Here is a 21472-nt window from a genome sequence, read left to right on the forward strand (position 1 = left end):
CAATTGTTTTCGCAGTGATAGATATTTTACGCTAGTGATTCTCTGAGGAGAAAAGACAAGCTTGGGCTTAACTACGCAACGATTGATTTAGACAGCACGTGCGTTGCACGGTAAGCGGTATCGCCAATGAAAACAAGAAAACACATAATCTTCAACATTCTCCCGTACTCATATCTCTACTACAACGCAATTCGTATTGAGAGTGAGTAACATGAGCAAACCAAACTGTTTTTCTAGTGTCGTTTTGTTATATGATAGTCATTGGTACAGATTACTCTCTAGTTTAACTTTCCTCTTTCTTCTTTATTTATTAAATTCAAATTTTTTATCAAAATTTATAAGGAGGCTAAGGATTTTCAGTTGGTGCAAATTTTGATCCTAAATTCTGCCGCAACGTGGCGCAATAGTGCATGTACTGATGAGCATTCCGAATTATATTTATCTCGCGTATCCGACCACTTAGAAAGTTTCTGTCTTCAGAAGAAATGTTAAGAAAGTCAAAGCTTCTGGTGGGCCAATAGTTTAGTTGAAAATTCTGGTTGCTGAAGAACAGTAAAAAATCGCCAAATATCGCCCAGCGATCAAAAATCGACTCCAGACGCCATCTCTGAATTCAAGATGGCTACTTCTGGTTTCCGAAAAACTACCTAAAATGGCCAAATGCTGCCCAATATGGGTATTTCCAGACCCGGGATGACATCCAGAGGCCGTGAATCGACCCCAGATCAAGCATTGTGGAAGTACAGCCGTTTCTTAATGTCTTCCCGATCAGTCAAAAATATCAGGATTATAGCAAATCTTGATATTTTGTTACGAACTTTTTCTATCAACTTGTGTTTTAAACTTGATCTCGTTAATAGTTTAAATATCAATACTTCTTTCAAAATTAATTATTGATTATTACAAATTATAGTCAGTTTTGTAAGGTTTTAGACAGAATAAAATCAGAATTAATTAGAAAGTACAATATTTTGTTAATTGAATGACAAATTTTGTTATAAATATGCTTTAAAAACCCACTTTCGAACATCCACGTGTATGTTAAAAAAAATTGATATAATTATGTACTTAGCCCCACAGGCTAGCGTGTGATATTGTTGTTGTGTCGATTCAGTATTACTTGGAGGATGTTTTCGGAATAGCGAATGTAGAAGAAAGAAGAAGCTGTTTTTCATATAGACGTTCGTGTCAGCACTACACAAAAAGCGCGTTTCGGTAACAGCTCAAATCCACCTGGTCTTTTTCGCTGAATCGATTGGAAAGTGATACAATCAAGTTCTTCCAAAACTATATAAAAGTTGACTTTGATAGCATCAAAACTGTTGCGATAGACATGTGATACCTATTCTTGGCGAACATTTTCCGTTGAATCAATTGAACAAGGAGATACAAAGCTGAAATCAATTCAGAGTTTCTGACACAAAAAATAGTTTAAAGAAGTGTAACATGTGATTGTATTAGTGTTTAGGCTGATCTGAAGTGACTCATAGATTTACAGGCCTCGTTGATAGTGGCGTCTTCCATCGTTCAGCAATACCCACGAAGTAAAAAGTTTTAATAGTTAACTCTCTAGTGCCTAGTGCCGCCTTTAGATGGTCTCCAATTCAACCTCTAAAAAGCTTTAATAAAAATTTAAAAAATGTTTATAAATATTCATAGTGATTTTTTCGAAGTCCGTCTTAAAATAATTTGGGCACTCAAGGGTTAACATTATTACCACTGGTGGTACTTTCTAGGAAGTAAGAATCGCGGGAAAAATTAGGCTCAAAATACAAAGGATTTTGTGCACACTAGCGGCACGTAAAAACCCGTCCAAGCCTCTTTTTAATAACTTTACTGAAGACCGCAACATTCCTGAAAAAAGTGATTAAAATTGAAGGTAACACAAAACGAGTTTCGTGCTAACAACCGCCACGAAGCGATGGAATTAATTGTCCACCATTCCTTGCCTTTGACCCTTTAAACAGGTTTGCTGAAGACCTCAACTTTCTAGGTCGTCGGAAACGCAAGATATTCTCCTATTCTAGGTGATGCAGGACTTTTTGGGGTCTGCTGCGATATTCGAACTGGGTGTTACAATACTCAGTGATGCGATTCCAATTTTATGGAGGGTAGAGTATATTGATTTATAAAAAAATGGTTCCAAAAAGAGTGCTGATAACATGAAGTGGAATCCATCGGAGGCACCGTTCATGCAATACACTGGAATAATAATGGTTTGACGGCCAGGTGTGAGAAGATTACGTGAGTGCCTTCAAATCTTCTACTAAGATGAATCCCGATCTATTCTCTCGCTAGCCAATAGCATCCCTTTCCAAGTTGCAGAGCTGAATCTGACGTTTTTCCTTCGACCCGAACTGAGAGTATTTAACTTAGAATGTAAAAAATGTTACCATCTTTAATCAGTTTTTGTGCTGCTAGTCCAACACAAATTGCAATTAAGGGTATTATGAGCAGGATTCAATTACGGTGTTGGGGAAATTCTCATGATTTTCTTCGGTTATCTACTTTGGTGGGTTTCAGCTGATAAAATCTTCGCTTGTGGGAAGCTGAAAAAGTTACCACCACCAAAAAAAAAGCTTACACTTGTATTCCTCTGGATTTTTCAGTTGTCATTTCGGATATTAGAGCTAAAATCTTGCTCCAAATCCTGGATGGAGATTGCGTCATTTGAATGGCTCCCGTCATCATCATCCAACGGCAGCGCAAAAATTTATTACTTCCATCTGCGGCGTCTCTGTACGACATCGCTTGACTCGTTATATTTTTCTTTCAATTCGCTTTCGTCCAGCCATCATTAAGACTGAATTCCAAATTTTTCTCTATATAGTATATTAATATTCTTCTTCTTCTTCTGCCTCAACGTTTTTGTTTTCGTTGTCTCGGTTTTCACGTTTTCTTAAGTAGTGGATGTGCTGCGTTGTATCCTCTTTTTTGATCTCATTAAATAAATAAAAAAAAGTGTAAAGTCGCCGAAATCTGCCACTGGATTATCTAGATGTGGCAAACAGATGGTTTCAGACGATGACTGCGATGTTTCTTTTCATAATGTTTTCTGTACAGTTGATGTTTGTTTATGTCTTACAAGTAGGTACTTCAGCATTCGTTTTTTAAATATCTTCCATAATGATTATTGCAGAAGCAGTGTAACAGATTTAAAGGGTAGTTATCGTTGTGCAGTGACATTGAGCGTGTTCGTTCGGTATTTTTCAAATGTTCCAGTTTTTCTTCAGTTTCTGATCGTGCACTATTATTGAAGTTTGTTGTACTATCGATTAAAATAATATTGCCAGTTCGTGCGAGCAAATAAAAAATTTGCGCACATTAATCAGAATCAAGTATAGTGAAGTTAGAAATCCAATTATTGCTACCACGAATTGGATACTCCAACGGGGGATTTTGAAAATAATTAAACATTACGAGTGAATGTGTACGTGTACGGAAAAAAATTCCTTAACTTAGACGCGTTCTTGTTGGGACCAAGGTTAACCTCGGGCTGGGCAATAATTTTCCTTGTTTAATTTCCTACGTTTATTATCAATCTTGGTAAAACATAAAAGTGAACAGTTGCAACGTTTTCCATTTCCCATTTTACAGCACCAGAAGCAACACACTTTGAAGAAGTTTTTTAATTAACTAAATGGAGCACTTTTGACAAACGGTATCCCTTTGTCATCGGCAAACCAGACATTACGTCAATAGACGCACGTACCGTGCCATACTCTGCTCTTCAAAGTGATAGATGTATCCGTCCGTGTATCTGGACGGCGTGGCGGCAGCAGCAGAGTACAGTTAACTTCGGTATGAGTTGAGACCGAGATATTTATTTCGAGAAGTTGGACGTTTTTTGGTGTTCGCAAATATTTATATTACTTCGTTTGTCAGCATTTTCATATAAATGTCAACTAAACAAGACATAAATTTATTATATAACCGAATCCCATAAATAGAGAAACTTTTGATCAATATCACTGCAAAATATAACAAAGGAGATTACAAATAACTAATGCATGAAATGGGTAACAAACATACTGCCAAGAGCAAGTAATGGCAGTTGGTAGTTTTGAAAAATGAATTGCTTGTTTTATACGGACAGGAAAACGACTGTTCACGCACGCATGTGTAAATTTATCGTCATGATGACTCTCTTGGGTCTGCTCCACAGGTAATAATTGGTTTGTATTGTGTGGTAAATATTTTGTGTTTTGATGAGTAATACCATAGACGAAGGCTTTCGCTGTTGCCTTAGAAAAATAAAAGAATCTATAATAAAAAAGTTTATGTCTAATACTTGGATGATTTGGGTTTTCTGGTTAACTAGGCTAACCGAATTGATGAACTACTTATTATACTGTTTGACATATATCCTAAATCTCAACATGTAGCATCAAAAACTCCAAATTAAAACCAATAATATTCATCCTTCTTTTTCTTCTTTTTCGATTTCAGGTGTGTACTAATATGGAAAACAATTACCATTTATCTTCGTATACTGGGCACACAATGAGCTGCGTTAAATCTACGCTACGTGGTATTAAATGTTCAAATTTAAACACTAAATATGTTTGCAGTGCTTGTAGTTTTCAACGATCAAGTCTTTTAAATTTTATCTCTGCATAATGATCTGAAAACCCCAAATAAATCCATCTAGCGGTGAGACCAAGCCTTTCTCATTGAAACTTTTTATTATCTGGTTTTTTACACGAACACTTCAATTTAAAAAAAAACACCTGCTAATTTCTGCTAACGAGTATACGAACATTTAAAACATAACACTAACACATATATGAACATATATTAACTCATACACATGCAAATAGCATGAAACAAATATGATTCTAATACATGACGCGAATTTTTCTTTTTGATCGTGGTATAATCGAACCGTCACTGTACTCATATATAGGTCGGACTCGATTATATATACACTTGATTTTATATCATTTGAGATTCCACTATTTAAAGTTGGAAGTTGTTTCTCTATTTCAATTATGACTTATCTACAGCTGGAATGTCATAAGGAAATGTCCATAAAATTCGTAACGCAAATTTAGAAAAAAAAAACTAGTTTACCTACTTCTAGGGTTAAAAGTAAATAAATAAATAAAATGACAGCTGCTGAGTGCATGGAGGAAAAGTAATCCTACAAAGTCGGTTCAACGAAGCAGCATCGATCCCAGGCATCCGATCTATGCATGCTGCAATTCCTTCTGGTATCGACTCTATAATTATTAGGGTGAGGAAAAGTGATCGATTTTCCAGAACCTTGTTTTTGGGTTCCTTTTGGGGCCCCAAACAACCCCAAACTTACCGGTCGATTGGTTTTGTCTCCGCTTGGAGCATTGCTTTTCAAATTTGTATGAAAATTTATATGGGAAAACCTACTTTTTTGCATTAACCTTTCTAGAGAGCTCAATAATGATTTGCAGAAGGCTCTGAAGAGCTAGGATGTCCCTAAGAAGAGCTATAGCTGTTCAAAGTTGAGTATGTCGATTTAAATGCAGAAAATCTTGTTTTCCATTCTAAAGAACTCAAAGTGGCTCAAATCATAGGTTTCATGACTTCAAATGGTAGGTTTTTTGATGCCAAGGTGTCCCAAGAAAATACTGGAGCTGTTCAAAGCTGAGTATGTCAAAATATATGGTGCAAATCATTTTTTCCGCCAACACTGCCAATGAACAGGCGCTAGTAGGATTTCCATCAGAAATAACCTGTCGTAACGAGTTCATACACTCAGCTGGATCAAACCAACAAATTCAGGTCAATATTCTAGGCGTAGGTAGAATCTACAACGTGTTTCAGAGGTTACTTCTGATAGAAATCTGACTAACGCCGGTACACCGGCAGTATTGGCGGAAAAAATGATTTGCAACGTATATTTCGACATATTCAGCTTTGAACAGCTCCAGTATTTTTTTGGGACACCCTAGCTTCTTGATGTCTTCGGTCAAGTTGTTAGGCATCAAAAAACCTGCCATTTGAAGTCATGAAACCTATGATTTGAGCCACTTTGAGTTCTTTAGAATGGAAAATGCAAAAACGTTGTTTTTCAATACAAATCTTTATATAAATTTGGAATGCAATGCGCCAAGCGGAGACTAAACCAATCGACTTCCGATAAATTCAGGATTGTTTGGGGCTCCAAATAGACTTGGTTCTGGCTTTCTGCTATCAAGTTTCGTTTTTTTCCATATAACGATTCCCCACCCTAATAATTATGAAAACAGTTTCCAGTTCATCAGAGAAGTTGATCTACACTTTTATTGAGGCAGCGTACACAAAAGAAAAAAAAAACAAAGTACTGAGAACGTAAGTCTCATAGCGCCAACAAATAAATATGCTTTTCTTGTTTTTATGTGAACTTCAAAAATAAAAATTCAAATTAAAAACCTAAATTAATCCACCTAGCGGTCAGACCCAGCCTTTCTCATTAGAACTTAATATTTGTAAAAATAGATTTACATGAACGCTGCAATCCAAAAAATGTATATTCACTCTTTGGGTTCTTAAAAACTGATGTTGTAATCTATACATTTAAAAATGCAGTCCGGTCTGTCTACCTGTCTGTCTGTCTGATCCATATAGGCTCGAAAACTACCGAACCGATCAACGTGAAAATTTGTATGTAGGGGTTTTTGGTGCCGATAAAGGTTCCTATGATAGTTTGAGACCCCTCCCTCTTCTGGAAGGGAGAGGTCCCATACAAATGAAACATAAATTTCTGCACAACTCAAAAACAAACCAAGCAAATGAAACCGAATTTGGCATGTGGATGTTTTAAGGGGTAACAATTGTGTCCATAATAGTTGGCCGCCCCTCCCTCTTCTGGAAGGGAGTGGTTTCATACAAATGAAACACAAATTTTTGCACATCTCGAGAACTAACCAACTAAGTGGAACCAAATTTGGCAGGTGAATGTTTTTAGAGGTAACAAATGTGTGCTTAATGGTTTGACACCCCTTCCTTTTCTCTAAGGAAGGGGTCCCATACAAATGAAACACAAATTTCGCACAGCTCAAGAACCAATCAAGAAAATACAACCAAATTTGGTATGTGAATGTTTTTAGAGGTAAAAAATATGTCCATAATGGTTCGACGCCCCTTCCTCTTCTGGAATCACATGTTTCTGTACAAATTTCTGCACATCTCGCGAACTAATCAACTAAATGGAGCCATATTTGGTAGGTGAATGTTTTTAGTGGTAACAAATATGTTCCATAATCGAGGCAACATTTTGGATTGTAAGATAGCAACATCCGGTCTCTGGAAAACAGCCAAATATGACCGATTTCCACCCAATATAATAATATCCGGATCCAGAATGATACACAGGAGCTCAAATCGACCACAGATACCATTTTGAATTCTAAGATGACGACTTCCGGTTTCTGAAAAACAGCTGAAAATGACCAAATACCACCCAATATGAGTATTTCTCTAACCAGTATGACGTTCAGATTCCAAAAATTGTCTGCATATGCCATTATGAAATCCAAAATGGCGACTTCCGGTTTCGGAAAAACAGCGGCACAGCGGACCAAATACCACCCAATATGGATATTTCCGAAACCGTAATGTGGCACTAGAGCCACAAATCGACTTCAGATAACATTTTGTATTGTAAGATGCCAACTTCCGGTTTCTGGTAAACGGCCTTAAATGGACGATTCTCATTAAATAAGAGTGCGTCCGGAACCATAAAGATGGACAGAAGCTAAAAATTGATCACAGACACAATCTTGAATTTTAAGATGGTGATTTCCGGTGTCTGGCAAACAGCCGGAAATGACCAAATACGAATGTTTTCGGAACCAGAATAACGCCCAGATGACAAAAATTGATTTCACAGGCAATTTTTAAGAATAAAACGACGACTTTCGGTTTCTGAAAAACAACCCAAAGCGACCAAATACCACCCAATATGAGTATCTCCGAAGCAAGAATGTTGCAAGAAGCTAAAAATTGACCTCAGATACCATTATGAATTTTGGGATGGCATTTTCTGGTTTCTGGAAAACAACCAAAAATGGCCGATTTCCGTCTAACATGAGTATCTCCGGATCTAGAATTGATACACAGCAGCTGAAATAAACCACAGACCCCATTTGAGATTCTAGGTTAGCGACTTCCGGTTCCTGGGAAACAGCCGAAAATGATCGAATAACACCCAATATTGGTGTTTCTTCAACCAGAATGACGCTCAGAGGCCAGAAATTATCTTAAGAACCATTTTGAAATCCAAGATGGCGACTTCCGGTTTGTGAAAAACAGCCTAAAATAACCAAATACCATCCAATATGAGTATTTCTGGAACCAGAATGATGCAAGGAGCTAACAATTGACCTCAGGCACCGTTTTAAATTGCTAAATGGCATCTTCTAGGAAACAGTCGAAAATGACCGAATTATACTCAATATGGATATATCCGTAATCGAAATGATGCATAGAAACCAAACATTGACCCTGGACACCATTTTGAAGTTAAAGACGACCACTCTTAGTTTCTGGAAAACAACCAAAATAACTAAATACCTCCAAATATGAGTATTCCCGGTGTCAGATTGATGCCAGAAAATCTGCTGGAAATGACCGAATACCACCCAATATGAATATATTCAGCATTAATGCGATGTACAGAAGCCAAAAGTCGAGGATGTTGTCATTTCGATAAAACCAATCATTTCAAACGATTTGTTATTTGATTTTGATCATATCCTATGGCCGATTCGTCGTGCATTTGCAGATCTGAAACACATCGCAAGGAATCAATGAATTTGGAACGTTCAAATAGTACGATACCACATTTAAATTATGTTGAGGCCACATATATCGTTCAAAGCAGGTATAGTTTTCAATAGTCTTTAAATTTCTTTTCTTTCCATAACTTTTGAGCCACATATCAAATTTTTTATGAAGTTTGTTATTTGTAAGTTTGAGAGTTGACTCGTTCGTATGACACTAGTTGTGTTCAAATAAGTCATGTAATCTTTGAAAAAATAGACTTTCGTTGTTTTATTAACAATTTTATACATAACGGTGGCTTAAGTTCAATTATAATCAAATGAAATGGGAACGTATAGGGCAGCCAAACTTTGAAACCACGTGTTCAATCATAATTCATCAGTTAACCCTTAACTAGCCCGCTCATCTGATATTAATATTGATCAAATCGGTTGTGTAGTTTCTGAGATAATGAAGTTTCGTGATTTTCACAATTTGGTACTTTACAGACGAAGTTACAGTCCGATTACAGTAAAATTCAATAGGGTGTTACGAGGCAGCTAGACTTATTAGTTGACACTTATTTTGTGGAAATCGGGTCAGCCATCTCTGAGAAAAGTGAGTGAGTCCAAGTAGTCTTCGGAATATGTTCCTTTTCATAGCTGGATTTCACATTTTTAAACATAACAGGCAAAGTTATAGTCCGATTGCAAAACAAATCAATAGGGTCTTATGGGGCAACTATACCTTCCATTTGACACTGATTTTATGCAAATCGGTCCAGCCATCTCTGAGAAACATGAGTGAGATAAACGGTCTAGAACACGTTTCTTTTCATAACTTTTGAACCACATGTCCAATCTTTTTAAAATTCAAAAGTTAAGGGTTTTTTAGGTAGCCCGTTGATTTGGAACCAATTTTGTTCAAATTGGTTGTGTAGTTTTCGAGATAATGATGTTTCATGATTTTTACATTTTGACACATAACCTCTAAACTAAAAATCCGATTACAATGAAATTTAATAGGGTCTTATGGGGCAACAAGACCTTTCATTTGCAATTAATTTCATGAAAATCGGTCCAGCCATCTCTGAGAAAAGTGAGTGAGAATAAAAATCTGCACTCACACACACACACACACACACATACACACACACACACACACACACACATACAGAAAATGCTCAGCTCGTCGAGCTGAGTCGAGTGATATATGCCATTCGGCCCTTTGAAGCACTTTTATACTTTCGGTTTTGCAAGTGATTGCTATACCTTTCTAGGAGAAAGGCAAAAATTGAAAGTTTCTTAAAATGCTGTAACTCATGTTTTTCTAATAATAACTCTACGTAAAAGGTGTTTTTCGGGTAAAATTTTCTCAGCAACACAATGCAATCGTCGAATTTTCATTCAAAACATACTTATTGGCCGTAAAATGCAATTTTTCAACTGGATACATAACATAACTGGCAACACTGCCGGTTTTTTTTTTGATTTGCTTGAAAAATATTTCTTCAAATTGCTTTATTCAGGAAGGCGGCATCCATAAATTACGCAACGCTCATAGGGTGGAGAGGTGTATCCTTGAGCGTTACAATTTGTTCCACAGGGGAGAGAGAAGGTGAGTTCAGCATTACGTAACAAAAAATCTCTGGAGAGACACTCCAAAAGCAAGGATTTTTAGCAAGCAAATCCTTCTACAGCGTTACGTAATTTTTATAGGGGTTGGTGCTGATGTAACACTGATGTTTCGTTACATATGAGGGGTGGGTTCCTAAAATTAGGTTTTTTGCGTTACGTAATTTATAGATGTCGTCTAATCAAGCCAGTTTCAGAGATATTAGCAGAATATTAATAAAAAATGCTGTAACTCGAGTTTTGCTCATAATATCGCGGGGTGATAAGTGTTTTTTAATGTAAAATGTTCTCAGGAGCACAATGGAATTGTTAAATTTACTCATTTGTTGAGAAAATGCAATTTCATTTTTCAAATGAAAAAAAAAAAAACAATATATCTGGCAGCACTGTCGCTCAATTTTTTTTTAATCTTCAACTAATTTTCTTCAAAATACTTGTATCAATTTATTTCTAGACATAATGTTTCCGAAGTTATAATTGAAGGTGAACAAGACTTTTTGACGAAAAATTCCACTTTTTCGGGGCGAGGGAGGGGTGAACCGATCAGCACTAAAATTGGATTTTTGCATAATGACCCTAAATCAACCATTCCACAAAATTTTTGACAAATCTGAGAAGATCGCGTACATGAAGTGTGCACACTCGAGATGGAATGACCCGTATGCATTTTGGCATAGATGTAATTCAAAGCATTGTAGCTTGGTAACCATGTAGAAAACTAATAATGTATTTTGTCAATTTATTGCTTTTCTCCTAGAAAGGTAACGTTATAATAGCAAAATCTTAATGTGTAAAAGTGTTCCGAAGGGCCTAATAGAAATCATGAAACATTATCATCTCAGAAACTGCACAATCTATTTGAATAAAATTGGTTTTAAATGAACAGGCTACCTAAAAAAACCTTCCCTCTTAATTTTATGAAGATTGAACATGTGGTTCATAAGTTATGGAGGGAAACGTGTTCTGGACACAATTTTATCTCACTCATGTTTCTCAGAGATGGCTGGTCCGATTTTCATAAAATCCGTGTCAAATGGAAGGTCTAGTTGCCCCATAAGACCCTGATTGATTTCTTTTGCAATCGGACCATTACCTTGCCTGTTTATGTTTAAAAATGTGAAATCCAGCTATGAAAAGAAACGTATTCCGGCGACTACTTAAACTCAGTCACTTTTCTCAGAGATGGCTGAATCGATTTCCACAAAATTAGTTGAGGTTCGCGTTACCACAAACGAGCTATGGCTCCTTCCTTTGTAATAGTCAACACCGCGGCCGAAAGGCTGCCGTCTTGGGGTGAGCAGTCTCGATGGACTGTCTCGCCTGCTGGCAAAGGTTTGCCACCCGACTACAAGGAACTGAAGTCGTTTTGTGCAAACGCATTTACCTGAGCAGCCGTGTGGCTCCCCTGATCCTTGGATCGAGGACCTGCCCGGCTGTATGGACCCAGAACCAGACTTCCCCGTCCATGGCAACTTTCCGTCACCACGGGGTAGCGTCGTCGACCACAGGGTCGAACAGGCGTACAGTCTTGGTTTGCTGTTCCCTTCCCTTCCGGATTCCTGGACGAACTGCTACGTGCAGCGGTCCATGGGCCGGAAAAGGGGAGGTCGACCTCTTCGACGCTGCAATCTCGAAGAGATGAGGGAAACCGCACCAAGTGGAGACTAGTCATCTTCACCCCGGTTGGTAAATGGCTGGGCACGTGTCACTTTAGACCGTTTTGGGGTCATCCACCTCTGTCCAGCAACTCCTATCTCAACCTCCCCGAGGTACCGACCGGAATACGAGCAACCTTAGCGGATATCGGGTAAACAGTCCCCGGAGAAAACTTTGGTCGTATACTGACTGAGAAGGGGGATCGTACGCGGCTGTATCCCCTTGTAAGGGGCGGCGTACAACAGCGTCTGACTCGGAGCGGACGGCAGAATCACGAAACGCGATGCCTCGCGATGCGACGGCAGCCCCGTCGCGAGATTAGGTATCGGAGCCCTAGAAAGGCAGCATACCGAATATAAAATACTACGAACAATCCAAGGACAACGATTATTGGAAACTCGGTACTTGGAATGTAAGGACTCTACTCGAACCGGTACGTGCAGGTATCCTCACTAGAGAGCTGCAGAGAGTGAATGTGGAGGTTGCTGCTATACAGGAGGTGAGGTAGTCGAAAACGGGAGAACGCGAATTCCGAACAGTAGATTCTATTGCGGGCACTTCATTTAAGAACCACATTCACTACAGTGGCAGCGTGAAAGCAGAAAGGGGAGTCGGTTTTGTGCTCATAGGGAAGCAGATGAAGCGTGTCATTAGATAGAGGCCGATCAGTGACCGTAAATGCGTGTTGAGTATCAAGGGCAAATTTTTCAACTACAGCCTGATAAATGTGTACGCACTGACCAACGATGAACCCGATGAAGAGCAGAAAGAGTTCTATGAGCTCCTGGAAAAAAAGTATAATGAATGCCCAGGACACGACATCAAGATCGTCATCGGGGATGCAAATGCGCAGGTCGGGCAGGAGAACTTCTTCCGCCCCGTGATTGGTAGAGAAAGTCCACTCTACTCTACTACGAACGACAACGGCCAGAGGCTTGTCAATTTCGGTGCAGCCAGAGGTATGGTACAGATAGCACTTATTTTATACGCCGGAATATACGTAAGCCCACCTGGATGCACCCGAGTGGAGATGCCTGCTCTCAGATCGACCATGTTCTGATTTCGGCATTTCAAATCGGCATTTTCAAATGTTTCAGACGCTAGGTCGTTTAGAGGACCAAACGTTGACTCGGATCATTATCTTGTGGTATCCAAGACTCGTGCCCGGTTGTCCAACGTGTTAAAATCCAGGACGACAAGGAGGATATAGTTGAACATCCAGCGACTATCAACTGCAGAAGTGGCTACAGAGTATCTGCGGAAGGTTGATGAGTGGATTGAGGATCAAGTTGGAGGTAGCCTGAATGAACAGTGGAGGCATATCCACGGTACAATCAGTACCACAGCGGGAGAAGTATTGGGTACATCTGCGATAGCCAAGTCTAATGATTGGTTTGACGCTGATTACCAGCAAGCGACGGATGAAAAGAACCGCGCCAGAGTTCACATGTTAGCCACGGCTGTGACTTATCAGAGTGTAGGAAGATACCGAGCTAGAGCTGCTGAAAAAAGGCTCCATCGCCGGAAGAAACGGCAGCATTGGGAGCGTATTCTTGCGGAAGCGGAAGGTTGCTTCTCCAGGCACGATGTGAGAAGCTTTTACAAGAAGATTAATCAGGAACCGAAACGTGTTAGCCACTGTCATGTGCTACGATAGAAACAGGAACCTGACTACCGATAGAATGGAGGTGGCCAGGCGTTGGAAGGAACACTTTAGTTTGCTGTTGAATGATGAAGAAGACAGCGTAGTCAAAAGGAGCAGGATGGTATTTTAGGATGATGGCAAAGCTGTGGACCCATCATCCATGGACGAGGTGAAGAAATGAGCGAAAGAGCTGAACAACTGCATGGCAGCTCGTAAGGACGGCATTCCAGCCGAACTCTTCAAAGTTGGGAGCGAACAGCTGTATCGTGCTTTACACCGGATCATGCTGAGAGTGTGGTCCGATGAAGGATTACCCTCGGACTGGTAGAAGGATCTCATATGTCCAATCTACAAGATAGGTCACCTACAAAATGGTTTCTCAACTAAACTAATTAGACTGATATGTGCCACCCTTGAAGGTTCTACATCATGCGTCAGGAAAGCCAGTGAGATATCGGACTTATTCGTGACCCTAGATGATTTGAAGCAGGGAGACGGACTGTCAAACTTATTGTTCTACATCGTATTGAAGGGTGCTATACGGAGGGCTGGCGTGCAAAGAAGCGGCACCATCATTACGAAGTCTCACATGCTTCACATGAGTAGAATAAATTCCAGTAGACAGTCAAGAAAACTCAGGTGGGATCTGATTACCAGACCTACCCCTCCCACCCTATCTCTGATGAAGCATGCAGCCGCAATGAAACAGCTTCATCCCACCCACCACCAGGGGGCGGAAAATGGAACTAATCTGCAGATGGGTGATGATAATAAGGCGAAAAAAAAACTTGAGAGAGTAATATTCTTGGCGCGAAAAACTAAGGCTATTGGTCGTGAGAGCGAGGACAACTAGAAGGGTTGGTCATTCCAATTCCAACCGCCTAAAAGATATGAAGTTACCTACTTTATAGAAAAGTGGAGAAGTGAAGTTCAAGGAAAAGAGTAGAAGGAAGTTTATTCAATAAAAGCTTGGAGAAGGAGAAACAGGCGTTACGCAAAGCAAACGACAGGTAGGAATAAACCTTCGATCGCGCTCACGATCACGACCAATAGCTACTCGACGCTAAAACGTCCTTAAACGACAGGACTCCGTATTTCTACCCTGAAATCGACGCCCATCGTGCATCACCACCACGCCGCCACGACGCCATTGCATTGCCGCCATCACCAGCCGCTGTTACCCACCACCAAAAATTACTGCTACGGTTGCACCCGGCAACCTCGCCCAACCGTTACCAACAGGCGACCCACCAGACCGCTGACCGCAGTCCCGGCTTCAAAGAAGGCACGCCACCGAGTTTCGAGGTAGGAGTAGGGTGATTAAGAAATCCAAAAGTGGAGATATTAAGAATAAAGGGGGAAGTTTTGGTGAAAGAGAAGTCACAAGTGTTTTCTTGGCAATAAGTCGCGAACCTGTGCCGACCCTGAGGCTTGTTTGGGGGTTCTCATAATTGCTAAATAGCAATATATCCCGTTAGTTACAGAGGCTTTCGGACCTCTCAGGAAGGAACCTGCGAGAATAGGGCTTATCATTAACTCTGCCAAAACGAAATGCATGGTGGCTGGTAGAGGGCGTGGTAGTCCGACGGATGTTAATGCTGAGGTGGTGTTAAATAGGGAAAGTTTTGAAGTGCTCGACGAATTTATTTACATGGGTACATTGAGGACATGTGACAACGAGCAATATGAGACAAAGCGTTGTCATGCAATAGAATCACTTTTCGTGTCCCTGCTCATATTGTGGCCGTTTCTCGCGCAGTGCTCGGTTTAATTGCATCAATTGAACTCAATACCGTTCCACAGTGATGATTTTGTTCGGCCAAGGTGATAACTGGACAGTCCCCATGACATTTATTTTTTGAGTTGCTGTAATGAATCCATTTTTATTCACGAGTCACGATGCGTTGAAGAAAACCCTTCCTAGATTAGCTAGCCGAAAGACGTTGGCTGTATGTCACAGGGAACACAAGATTCTTTTGAACCATGGCTGGGGTCATTTATAATACCGAAGCAAGCTGTTCCTACGTTTACCAGGGATCTGCTTTGAGCAATCCCTCCAAGTCAGCGTCCTCGAAGGTTTTTGGCCTTCCTTCACACGAATAGTGGTCAACATCAAAATTAGCATCTTGATAAAGGCAGAACAAATCATGATACTTAGAGCAGGAGTTCCATGAACTTAAACTCTAAACTCTCGATGCGCTTCAGTCGCCGTTTTCTTTAAATGAAAGCAGAAAAGTTACATTTTTGGCAAATAACGATTATATGGCACAAAATCAGATATTTTCACACAATTAGAAGTATACGACGCCACAATGCAATGAAAGCACTAATGTGTCAAAGCGATTTTTTTACCATATGTCGAATTATGTGTATGATAAATATAATGTCAGGTCCCAACAACGGAATGTTAGCTAAAATGTTGTACGAAAAAAAAACCTTAATTAATCCACCTAGCGGTCAGACCCAGCCTTTCTCATTCAATTTTTTATTTGTAAAAATAGATTTACATGAACGCTTCAATCCAATAAATGTATATTCACTCTTTAGGTTCTAAAATATTGGTGTTGTAAACTTTACATATAAAAATGCAGTCAAGTCTGTCTGTCTGTCTGATCCATATAGGCTCGAAAACTACCGAACCGATCGACGTGAAAATTTGTATGTAGGGGTTTTTGGTGCCGATAAAGGTTCCTATGATAGTTTGAGACCCCTCCCTCTTCTGGAAGGGAGAGGTCCCATACAAATGAAACATAAATTTCTGCACAACTCAAGAACAAACCAAGCAAATGAAACCGAATTTTGGCATGTGGATGTTTTAAGGGGTAACTAATATGTCCATAATAGTTGGATGAAACACAAATTTGTGCACATCTCGAGAACTAATCAACCAAAAGGAACAAAATTTGGCAGGTAAATGTTTTTAGTGGTAACAAATATGTACATAATGGTTTGAAACCCGACTCCCTCTTCTATAAGGGAGGGATCCCATAAAAATGAAACACAAATTTCGCACAGCTCAAGAACCAATCAAGAAAATACAACCAAATTTGGTATGTAAATGTTTTTAGAGGTAACAAATATGTCCATAATGGTTTGACGCCCCTCCCTCTCCTGGAAGTACATGTTTTTTTCACAAATTTCTGCACATCTCGCGAACTAATCAACTAAATGGAACCATATTGGCAGGTGAATGTTTTTAGTGGTAACAAATATGTTCCATAATCGTCCTCAGACAACATTTTGGATTGTAAGATGGCAACTTCCGGTTTCTGGAAAACAGCCGAAAATGGCCGATTTCCACCCAATATAATAATATCCGGATCTAGAATAATACAAAGGAGTTAAAATCGACTACAGATAGCATTTTAAATTCTAAGATGGCGACTTCCGGTTTCTGAAAACAGCAGAAAATGACCAAATACCACCCAATATGAGTTTTTCTTTAACCAGTATGCCGTTCAAAATCCAGAAATCGTCTCCAAATGCCATTATGTAATCCAAAATGGAGACTTCCGGTGTCGGAAAAACAGCGGCAAACGACCAAATACCACCCAATATGGGTATTTTCGGAGCCGTAATGATGCACTGGAGCCACAAATCGACTTCAGACAACATTTTGAATTGTAAGATGGCAACTTCCGGTTTCTGGAAAACAGCCTGAAATGGACGATTCCTATTAAATATTAGTATTTCTGAAACCAGAAAGATGCACAAGAAGCTAAAAATTGATCACAGACACAATCTTGAATTTTAAGATGGTGACTTCCGGTGTCTGGAAAACAGCCGGAAATGACCAAATACCATTCAATATGAATGTTTTCGGAACCAGAATTACGCCCAGATGACAGAAATTGATTTCACAGGCAATTTTAAAGGCCAAAATGATGACTATCGGCTTCTGAAAAATAGTCCAAAGTGACCAAATATCACCCAATATGAGTTTTTCTTTAACCAGTATCCTAAATACCATTTTGAAATCCAACATGGCGACTACCGGTTTGTGAAAAACAGCCTAAAATAAACAAATACTATCCAGTATGAGTATTTCTGGAACCAGAATGATGCAAGGAGCTAACAATTGACCTCAGGCACCATTTTGAATTGCTAAATGGCAACTTATAGGCAACAGTCGGAAATGACCGAATAATACTCAATATGGATATTTCCGTAAACGTGATGATGCATAGAAACCAAACATTGACCCTGGACACTATATTGAATTTGAAGACGACCACTTTTAGTTTCTGGAAAACAACCAAAAATACCTCCCAATATGGGTATTTCCGGTGTCAGATTGATGCCAGAAAGTCTGCTGATAATGACAGAATACCACCCAATATGAATATTTTCAGAATTAAGGCGATGTACAGAAGCCAAAAGACGAGGATGTTGTCATTTCGATAAAACCAATCATTTCAAACGATTTGTTATTTGACTTTGATCATATTCTATGGCAGATTCGTCGTGCGTTTGCAGACTCCAAACAAACCGCAAGGAATCAATGAACTTGGAACGTTCAAATAGTACGACACCACATTTAAATTATGTTGAGGCCACATATATCGATCAAAGCAGGTATAGTTTTAAATAGTCTTTGAGTTTCTCTTTTTTCCATAACTTTTGAGTCACATATCAAATTTTTATGAAACTTGTTATTTGTAAGTTCGACAGATGACTAGTTCGTATGACACTAGTTATGTTCAAATAAGTCATGTAATCTTTAAGATAATAGACTTTGTTGTTTTATTAACAATTTAATACATAACGGTTGCTTAAGTTCGATTATAATCAAATGAAATGGGAACGTGTAGGGCAGCCAAACTTTGAAACCACGTGTTCAATCATAATTCATCAGTTAACCCTTAACTAGCCCGCTCATCTGATAATAATAATCAAATCGGTTGTGTAGTTTCTGAGATAATGAAGTTTCGTGATTTTCACAAGTCGGCACGTTACAAATGAAGTTACAGTTCGATTACAGTAAAATTCAATAGGGTGTTCCGAGGCAGCTAGACCATTCATTTGACACTAATTTTGTAGAAATCGGGTCGGCCATCTCTGAGAAAAGTGAGTGAGTCCAAGTAGTCTTCGGAATATGTTCCTTTGCATAGCTGGATTTCACATTTTTAAACATAACAGGCAAAGTAATAGTCCGATTGAAAAACAAATCAATAGGGTCTTATGGGGAAATTAGACCTTCCATTTGACACTGATTTTTTGAAAATCGGTACAGCCATCTCTGAGAAACATGAGTGAGATTAAACAGTCTTCAAGACACGTTTCTTTTCATAACTTTTGAACCACAAGTCCAATCTTTATGAAATTCAAAAGTTAAGGGTTTTCTAGGTAGCCCGTTCTTTTGAGACCAATTTTGTTCAAATCGGTTGTGTAGTTTCTGAGATATTGATGTTTCATGATTTTCACATTTTTAAACATAACCTCTAAACTAAAAATCCGATTACAATAAAATTCAATAGGGTCTTATGGGGCAACAAGACCTTTCATTTGCAATTAATTTCATGAAAATCGGTCCAGCCATCTCTGAGAAAAGTGAGTGAGAATAAAAATCTGCACATACACACACACATACACACACACACACACACACACACACACACACACACACATACAGAAAATGCTCAGCTCGTCGAACTGAGTCGAGTGATATATGCCATTCGGCCCTTTGGAGCACTTTTATATCTTCGGTTTTGCAAGTGATTGCTATACCTTTCTAGGAGAGAGGCAAAAATGGTATTTGCTACTGAAGTGCCCGAATACCCGTCAGTCTGCTACAGTATAAAAACAGATTTTCACGTTGTATCTGCGGATAAGTAAATAATTATTTGTTTGTAATTTTAATCGTAGAAAGTGGTCTGTGAAACAAATAGAACAGTTCAAGCCAACTCGGCCCTAATTCTCGACTAGAAGAAAGAGGAGGCAATGCTCATTCTAAATTATCTATATCGATTTAATCCTCAATCACCATAAATTCACATTTTCGGCTATTACGTGTACCAACATCGTGTTTGCAGCTCTGTTGCTGCAAGGTATTCGCTAACACGTGCTCTTTCATATTTCTTGACAAAGGCCACAACTACGGCAGTACGGATGACATTATTTTCCGTTTGGGGACATTCGGTACCGTGGTTGAATTCCATATACTTTAGCTGGTTTGCAACAAAGGCCATTTGAAAACACTTTGGTGACTCACATTAGTTAGGTTTCGGTCGTCCCATCAAAGGTCAAGTCATATAAAACAACTAAGCACCCAAAATTGAACAAAAAATGATGAAAGTGTGTGTTTTGGAAGCGTGATGCTTGTTTTTTTTTTGGTTCGAGATATATCGTATAACCGAAATCGATCGAAATTATGTGCAATTCTGGTAATTTAATCACTGAATAGAAAAAGTTTGTTAACGTTTGTCACTTATTTCGATTTTGTTTAAATTTGTAAGAATTTCAAGTTTATGTTTGGATCCAAGAAAAATCCTTACCTTGTTTTTTGTTTATTGCGATTTAGAATCATCATCAGCCGTTTTTTAATTTTTTAAATGAGATTTTTATCTCGATGTAACCTCATTTTCAACACAAACCCTTTCTACTTTTCACCCTCTACTCGAGCGCCGTCATCACGCCACCGTCTTCCGATACCGCTTCCCAGCTGAGAATGTCACAATAACCACGAAAAACTACTCGTCAAATTCCATTTCCTTTCACGATACTCGCAATTGCAACCAATGCTGCATACATATCCGACGTATTGGTTTGCTGAGCACCTGACATGCCATGTTTTGTTTGCGTGCAAGTCAGCCCGTTCCACATTTCGGTTAACCATCGGCAAGGGTCATGGCGCTGAAATTCGTTCTTTTCGGGGCTCACGAATGCATCCGGCAAGGCCAAATTTTGTTTGTTGTTGCTAACGGACAAGGGACGCGCCAAGGCGATGCTAACAGGCGGTATAAACGAATTTCCATCAAGGAGGGGTGTTGTTCTACACCGAAGCAAACATCCTTGCCCATTTCCGTTCTTTCTTCTGTATGTGCTCGGGCCATCGTCGGTCGCTCCCCGTTGCCATGTGTAAGTGTAGAACAGAATAAAGTTAACTTTTCCGGGTTTCCTTTTTCATTCAAGCCATGGCGCCCCGAGCCTTATTGCACAATTGCTATGAGCCGCACATTCTGCTGGGATTTATAGGGCGCATGTGCGATAATTTTGATTGAAAAAAATCCCTCAGCACGGCTTCGTGCTTTGAGCTTTTATGTAATGTACTAGTCATCAGACTAGACCGACCCGATATGATGGTACGCGTCTGTGAGGCCGACGTCCGAAGCTCAGTCTGCAAGTTCTAGCGTTCCAATGCGGTTGTGAAGTGTGCGTTCGTCATCCCCACGCAAGCAAAACTAGGTCGTCTTGTTGCGCTGGGTGAGATTATGAATGAAAGCGTCTGGACGGAAATTGCTGTTAAGAAAGGACTTCGTGTCTGTGTCTTATTGAAATGCGATTCAAAAGGTGCGGTGTTGTTCCCCCTAGTTACGTAAGCGCAAGGATTTTCCCGCTGTAGTCGACGCTCGTTGAAAACAGGGAAAAGGAACTCCGAGATTAACTAACGCCCACAACGCCAGCTTGCTTTACTTCCGTGCGCTTGAACTTATCAAAGGCTTGTGATTTGTGTATGGTTTGCGTGAAATCACGGCGAAGTGAATACTTCCGTGGGTTTGATTTATCGTAAACAACGAACTGCAGCACACCAACCCCCGTCGGTCGCGGTGCAGCGTTATCATAGGAAATTGTCGTAAATCGTGAGTAGGCAATTTTA

At 39.5% G+C, this 21472-nt stretch overlaps 1 protein-coding gene across 6 annotated transcripts in view; it reads left to right on the forward strand.

Moving 5' to 3' along the window:
- The window catches only part of LOC129726510 (uncharacterized), a 153099-nt gene that overhangs the window by 22372 nt on the left and 109255 nt on the right, over positions 1 to 21472 (forward strand). Inside the window, exon 1 of one of the 6 annotated variants that reach the window (XM_055683317.1) lies at positions 20969 to 21455. The exons of the other annotated variants lie outside the window; for them this stretch is intronic. The gene's annotated coding sequence lies outside the window, so the exon portion shown is untranslated. Of the gene's footprint in view, positions 1 to 20968; positions 21456 to 21472 lie in introns of those variants that run through there. 6 annotated transcript variants of the gene reach the window in all.

This window comes from Wyeomyia smithii, chromosome 3, assembly GCF_029784165.1.
Source record: "Wyeomyia smithii strain HCP4-BCI-WySm-NY-G18 chromosome 3, ASM2978416v1, whole genome shotgun sequence".
NCBI lineage: Eukaryota > Metazoa > Arthropoda > Insecta > Diptera > Culicidae > Wyeomyia > Wyeomyia smithii.